The following is a 7,462-nucleotide window of genomic DNA, read 5'->3' as shown; positions in this document are numbered from 1 at the left end:
GAAATGTAAATCATTCATGTTTTCTCTACAATAATGCAAATGTAAGAGACTAGCTGTTGAGGTTTTTGTGTTCACATAAATGCGTAAATTAGATTCCTACATTTAATTGGTAGTACGTGTGGTCCATTTTTCTTACACAATTGGTTTATTAGACGACTGACTTGTTAGATGAATGTGAGACTGTGAATCTCTGACCATATGAAACAAAATTTATTGGAAATATGTTTTTTTCTGTAAAGTTAGATTGAAAAAAATTGTAAGGATCTTGTTAATTTCGTTTTAAGAATGCACTGCTTTGTTAAAGATAATGCATGCATGCCTAGGTTTAAAAAATATTAGATAAAGTTTGTATGTATGCACTCTTGTTCACAACTTGTTTGATTAACTCTCTTCATTACATTAAGGAGGTTAGTAAAGGATGTCATTTCGGGTTCGGGAGTTTTCATACACTTCAATAATTCCTCTTCCACTTTCTCGGACACTTCTATTTTGGTTATTTCAAGAAGGGTTGAAGGCCACAAACTGTAATATCTTAGAGATGCCAAAAAGCACAAACAGAACATGCAAAAGTGTAGATAACAGGCATGGTTAGTCGTATACTGAACTGCCACTTTTCATAGCATAAATTCCACTTTTTCTTATGTCGAGTTTGTTAATATTTTCCTTAAAAATTATTCATCCTTCTGATGTCAAATTCTCATTATCGTTTTTTGTAGAGAATTTTTTACCATTTTTCTACTAATTCAAAATTTTCATAAAAAAATGGTAGGTTTATGGTATGAAATATTTTCTACCAAATATTTCATAGGAGTTTTCTTAGCAATTCATCATGTTTTCTTGTATATTCAGATAATTTCAGTCCTTTCAGATATTTTAATATAAACTTCTATAGAAGAAAAAAAAAAGTAAAAATTAGGACTCCATAAATAAGTTTAAGTTTTAGTAAAAATGTATGGCAAAGTCATTTAGATTTGAAACTTGTTTAACTTCGCCCATTTAAACATATGCATTGTCTAAAAATCAATTATGAGAAAACCATTTTTTGGAATGGTATTTGTTGATTTTACCACTTTCTAAGTTACAAAAATTTGATTTAACATGCGTTTGATTTGTTATGTTTGGGTTTAGTCGGTTCTATTTGTTCTTAGGGTTTAGTATTTGGTATTAAGTACGTATTGTGTAAAAAAAAAATTAAAAATACGTATTTTTTTCCTTCTCAAAAGTGGTAAAATCCACAAAATTTTCAAAAAATGTTATATCCAAAAGATTTCTTATAAAAGTGGCATTTTTAACAAGAATCCTATTGTCTAACCCATTTACATCTGTGACGTCCTGACCACCAACTCATTTAGTTTGTCTCATGTCCATTCCCAGTCCATAGGCCCATCCATATCTGATTGTCGGTTTGCTATGTTCGAGAGGTTTTAATAACTTGTTTACAGACCATACAAATCACCACATGATATTTTCCTCTCTCTTTTCCTCTGTCTTTTCCTCTGTTTGGTGTGATTATGGTTAGGTGGCTAGTGGATATGGGACCACTAATTTTAGAGTATTTATTATTATTATTATTATTATTTATTAAAAAAAAACGGGTTGGATCGTTTCAGGTTCTGTGCCACCTCCTCGGCTGCTAGTTTTTTCTTCATTGCTCGAGTTACTACACTTGAGTTCTCTAGACGTATGCTTGGATACTCGATGACTTCTACCGAAATGATTCGTGTCGTAGTGGGATCCGAATTCGAGGCTAGTGACGCTAACGCGTCTGCAGCAGAGTTCTCGCCTCCCACGATCTTGGTAATCTTGAAGTCATCGACCTTGGCTGCTAATCCCCGAGCTGCCGCTAGATAAGCTTCCATACGCCCATCCCTCAAAATTGATTAGCGACCAACTACGAATCGTAAAAAGCTCGGAGTTTTCTGACACCGATCCCGATAAGAAGGTGGAGTCCCGCCAAAAATGATTTATACTTGGCTTTGTTGTTAGATGCATTGAAACCTAGGAGAAATGACTGCTAAATTATCTCGCCAGTGGGAGGGCTAAGACGAACTTTGATTCCTGCGCCTAACTTCAAGGAAGCCCATCCACATGCAAGGTCCATTTTCAAATGTAAGAGACTAGCTGTTGAGGTTTTTGTGTTCACATAAATGCGTAAATTAGATTCCTACATTTAATTGGTAGTACGTGTGGTCCATTTTCTTACACAATTGGTTTATTAGACGACTGACTTGTTAGATGAATGTGAGACTGTGAATCTCTGACCATATGAAACAAAATTTATTGGAAATATGTTTTTTTCTGTAAAGTTAGATTGAAAAAAATTGTAAGGATCTTGTTAATTTCGTTTTAAGAATGCACTGCTTTGTTAAAGATAATGCAATTGGGATATGCATGCATGCCTAGGTTTAAAAAATATTAGATAAAGTTTGTATGTATGCACTCTTGTTCACAACTTGTTTGATTAACTCTCTTCATTACATTAAGGAGGTTAGTAAAGGATGTCATTTCGGGTTCGGGAGTTTTCATACACTTCAATAATTCCTCTTCCACTTTCTCGGACACTTCTATTTTGGTTATTTCAAAAAGGGTTGAAGGCCACAAACTGTAATATCTTAGAGATGCCAAAAAGCACAAAGAGAACATGCAAAAGTGTAGATAACAGGCATGGTTAGTCGTATACTGAACTGCCACTTTTCATAGCATAAATTCCACTTTTTCTTATGTCGAGTTTGTTAATATTTTCCTTAAAAATTATTCATCCTTCTGATGTCAAATTCTCATTATCGTTTTTTGTAGAGAATTTTTTACCATTTTTCTACTAATTCAAAATTTTCATTAAAAAATGGTAGGTTTATGGTATGAAATATTTTCTACCAAATATTTCATAGGAGTTTTCTTAGCAATTCATCATGTTTTCTTGTATATTCAGATAATTTCAGTCCTTTCAGATATTTTAATATAAACTTCTATAGAAGAAAAAAAAAGTAAAAATTAGGACTCCACAAATAAGTTTAAGTTTTAGTAAAAATGTATGGCAAAGTCATTTAGATTTGAAACTTGTTTAACTTCGCCCATTTAAACATATGCATTGTCTAAAAATCAATTATGAGAAACCCATTTTTTGGAATGGTATTTGTTGATTTTACCACTTTCTAAGTTACAAAAATTTGATTTAACATGCGTTTGATTTGTTATGTTTGGGTTTAGTCGGTTCTATTTGTTCTTAGGGTTTAGTATTTGGTATTAAGTATGTATTGTGTAAAAAAAATTATAATTACGTATTTTTTTTCTTCTCAAAAGTGGTAAAATCCACAAAAATTTCAAAAAATGGTATATCCAAAAGATTTCTTAAAATAGTGGCATTTTTAACAAGAATCCTATTGTCTAACCCATTTACATCTGTGACGTCCTGACCACCAACTCATTTAGTGGGTCTCATGTCCATTCCCAGTCCATAGGCCCATCCATATCTGATTGTTGGTTTGCTATGTTCGAGAGGTTTTAATAACTTGTTTACAGACCATACAAATCACCACATGATCTTTTCCTCTGTCTTGTCCACACTCGCACAGTTCCGACAATCATTTCTCAGATGGTCACCCATCTTGAAACTACTCCAACATAAACACGCTTAACTATGGAGTTCTCTCAATACCTTTGACCGAAAAGATAAGTGCACTTTGGTGACATAGATGGACAAATCAATTCTTTTAAAACTCTCTCCAAACCGGGATGTGACAAAAATCCATCAAACGCGTTTAAGTATACATTTTTGGTGATAACATGAAACTTTGTCGTTTAATAATTTTAGCGGAAAACGTGGTTTTTTTGTGGAAAACACTGATTTGTTAGAATTTTTCTTTGCTGACAAGCGGAAAACAGGTATTTGTTGTTGGGGGAGAGGGGGACAGTTTTGGCAGGATAACACAGTTTTGAGAGAAAAAAATTTTGATAACAAAAGGCAACTTTACGGTTTTGGCGGAAAAACATGTTTTTGCTATATATCTATATGTTTTCTTTCTTTTTATAAGTATTGCTTAGAAATTTCGAAGAGATGATTGATTATATATCTTCCATGACTACAAAGACATAGATTCACTCTCTCAAATGAAAGTCGATGGCGATTGAGACTCTAGGGATTTGAACCCAGCAATGAGCGAGATTTTTTTGTCACAATTCAGGTTGTGTTATGATTATTGTCGGAGTGTGGGGTTTGTCGCGATGGGATTTTCGCGGTATCGATGGGTCTCTACGATTTTGTGCGAATATGGTGGTGTTTGGATCTATTAAAGGAGTACGGCGGGGGAAGAAGCAGCAGTTGGGGGGGGGGGGGGTGCGGTTGAGTCCCGATTTGGTTTCCCGACTGGGAGAGTGTGGGTGATTAACGATGGAGACTTGGAGGTTGTGGTATATTTGGAAAGCTCGGAATGATAAAGTTTTCAAGAATGTGGATTTCAATGTTTTAGAGGTGCTAAGGGTGGCAGAAGCGGAGAAAAAAGCGTGGCAGTTAGCCCTGCTAGAGACTGTTACGGAGCAGCAGGGGGTGCTGCTGCGGGGATGCTTTTGTCCCACCGTGGGTTGCATCAATGGTTGTAGGGGTTTCACGTATATGGTGTTATGTAGATGGCTCTTGAAAAATGGGTGATATGTTTTCCGGATTAGGATGTTACTGCTCGGCTTCAAATGGTGACCCACCTACTATGGGAGCAGCGAACCTATGCCGTAGTTTATCTCCGTTACATGCAGAGGTCGAAGATTTAGTTTGGGCGATGAGGTGTATGATTGGTGTTGACATTAGTGATGTAGCTTTTCTCATTGGCTGCTCATATTTTGTGAACATGGTGTCTTCTCCTTCAGAATAGCTGGCCTTTTCAGTTTATCTCGACGGGATCAAGTCCAACAAGGAATAGTTCTATACCTTTACTCTTTCTCTCATCTCTCGTAGTGCAAAAGCTAAAGCGGATTTCTTGACACAAAAGATTCATATTGAACCGCGCTATACTATTTATGTAAACAATTTTCCTTCAAATTGGTTCTCTTTGAGTTGATCTATTATAGCTGTTTACAATATATATATATTATTTTTGAAGTATATTTTGTGTTATGCGCTTGAAGTTTTGGTTATTTAATTTGTTTTATTTACAACATTAACCCCTAATTATTTTCCTAAAATAACAATTCCTGGAAACTCATTTAATGGAACTATTTAAATCGACCTAATTTGATACATTTATTTCCATAAATAGCTTGAAAACATCTATACATTTCGATTTTTCCAAAAACAACTCTACGCATTAAATTTTTAATCCCATAAAAATCTCCAAACCTATTTTAATAGATCTTTAGAGATTGTATGATCTCTTAAATTTAAATGACACAGCCGAGCTTGAGTAACAAATGATTACAATCGCAATAATTATTATAACGTTAATAAAGTTCATAAATACGAGAACTCAACTTTAGAAACTCAATAATCGGGTATATTTAACTTTAGCATCAAGAAAAATATTTAATATAATATATACCGTGTTAAGAAACTGAATATTATTCTGGGATAATGTTATCAACTCAAATAGGAAAACACTAAAATCTCTCTTTTATTACTACAGATCGTAAACTCCTTGCTCATCAAACATTTTCCATGTATAATTATCAACTTCACAAACAAAACATAACACACAACCAAAACCACTAATATGACCGTTTTGAACATGGGTTAAACCACTAATATGACGGTTTGTTGTTATATAGCAGGACATGTTATTAACATGACGGTTTGAATTAACATTAGTATAAATATAAAATATTATTAATTCGGTTTTGAAACACGGGTTAAATCTTCCTGTAATTATTTGGTCAATACCACTAATATAAGAATATTAGACATATTAAATCAGGGTAATTTAACTAAAATTTTGTAAAACAATTAAATCATTGGTAAAATTGTGACTTAATCCGACAATAGCTTATAAATTATATATTTATGTATTTATTTCTCCTATTATTGTTCTGATAATTGACAATCCAAACAAAATTATTATTTAATTAAACAAAACAAACTAAATATAAAAAACAAAAAAAAATTAAATGTTATTATTTTTTAAAAAATTGTCCAGCAGTGTACCACAAGTTAAAATCTAGTATATATATAACAATGCAATTTTGTATTTTTGGCAGAGAAATCGGTTTAGTGATTTTCGCAGGAAAATCATTTTGTGTTAAGAATATCTAATAAGAATTTCAATATAAATGAGTCATGGAATATCCATTTATTTGTGCTAAAATTCATGTACTGGGACTGAATGGAAACCCAGTTAACTCCATATCCATTTATTAAGGTATTGAATAACATCAGATTTTATATCAGATTTGGCTTTTGATTATGCAAAATCCACTTTTTCAGCCATTCATGATTTTTAAAAAAAAAATAGATTTCCTAAATATCAGGGAAGTTAGATTTTGGTGGATTTTACTAATTCCTTCGTAGAATCCAAAAACCACATTTTGTGGGTTTTTAGGAAAATATTAAGTAACTTTTTTTTCTTTTTTACTTTTTTTCTAATATAAAAACTATAATAAATTTAGGAAAACCTTTTTTAAAAAATAATTATATACAAAAACCAAAAACTAATCAAGTTACCATTCAAGTTTTTGTAAAAACTAAAATCTACACAAAAAAACAAAAACTCAAAAACTAAAAACCGAAAACTAAAAATTACAAACTAAAAACCATTTTAAAACTACAAAACATTCAGGGCCTAAATGGGTTTTGCAGTTTGAACAAAAAAAAAACAGATGGATCTTGCCTACTCATATCAACATATATCATTAAGCTCGTCTGTTATTCTCTAGATTTCAATTGGGTTTATACAAATAATAAAGGGTGAATTAGCCTAGTAACCAAAATAAAAAAACTATAGTAGTAAATAACATTAATTTAAAAAAATTAGAAGATTAGGATGAAGGCAGTGCAAAATTACCAATGGTGGTGGAGGTAGTGGTGAACAGTGGTGGCTGGCCGGAGGTGGTTGGCCGGCGGTGGTTGGCTGGCGGTGGCTGGTCGGAGGTAGCTGGCCGGAGGTAGCTGATCGGCAGTGGTTGGCCGGAGGTAGCTGACCGGAGGTAGCTGGCCAGAGGTGGTTGGCCGGCGGTGGCTGGCCAGAAGTGGTTGACCGGCGGTGGCTGGACGGAGCGGTTGTCGGAGTGGTGGGCGGTGGCTGGCCGGAGCGGTTGTTGGAGTGGTGAGCAGTGGCTGGTGATGGTGGTGTAAGGGTGATGATAAGAAGGATACAATTATCAATAATACACAAAATATACCCTATATAACTTTTTGATGGTTATAATGGTTACCAAATTAAATATAATTTTTTTGTGTGTTAGTTTTGTCAATATCCCAATAATAAAATAAAAAGAATCTTTGCGGCAAATAAACTATATATCAAGAAATTTAATACGTTTTAAA

Source organism: Camelina sativa, chromosome 4 (genome assembly GCF_030686135.1).
Source record: "Camelina sativa cultivar CO46 ecotype springtype chromosome 4, ASM3068613v1".
Taxonomy (NCBI): Eukaryota; Viridiplantae; Streptophyta; class Magnoliopsida; order Brassicales; family Brassicaceae; genus Camelina; species Camelina sativa.
This window is presented reverse-complemented; position numbering follows the sequence as displayed.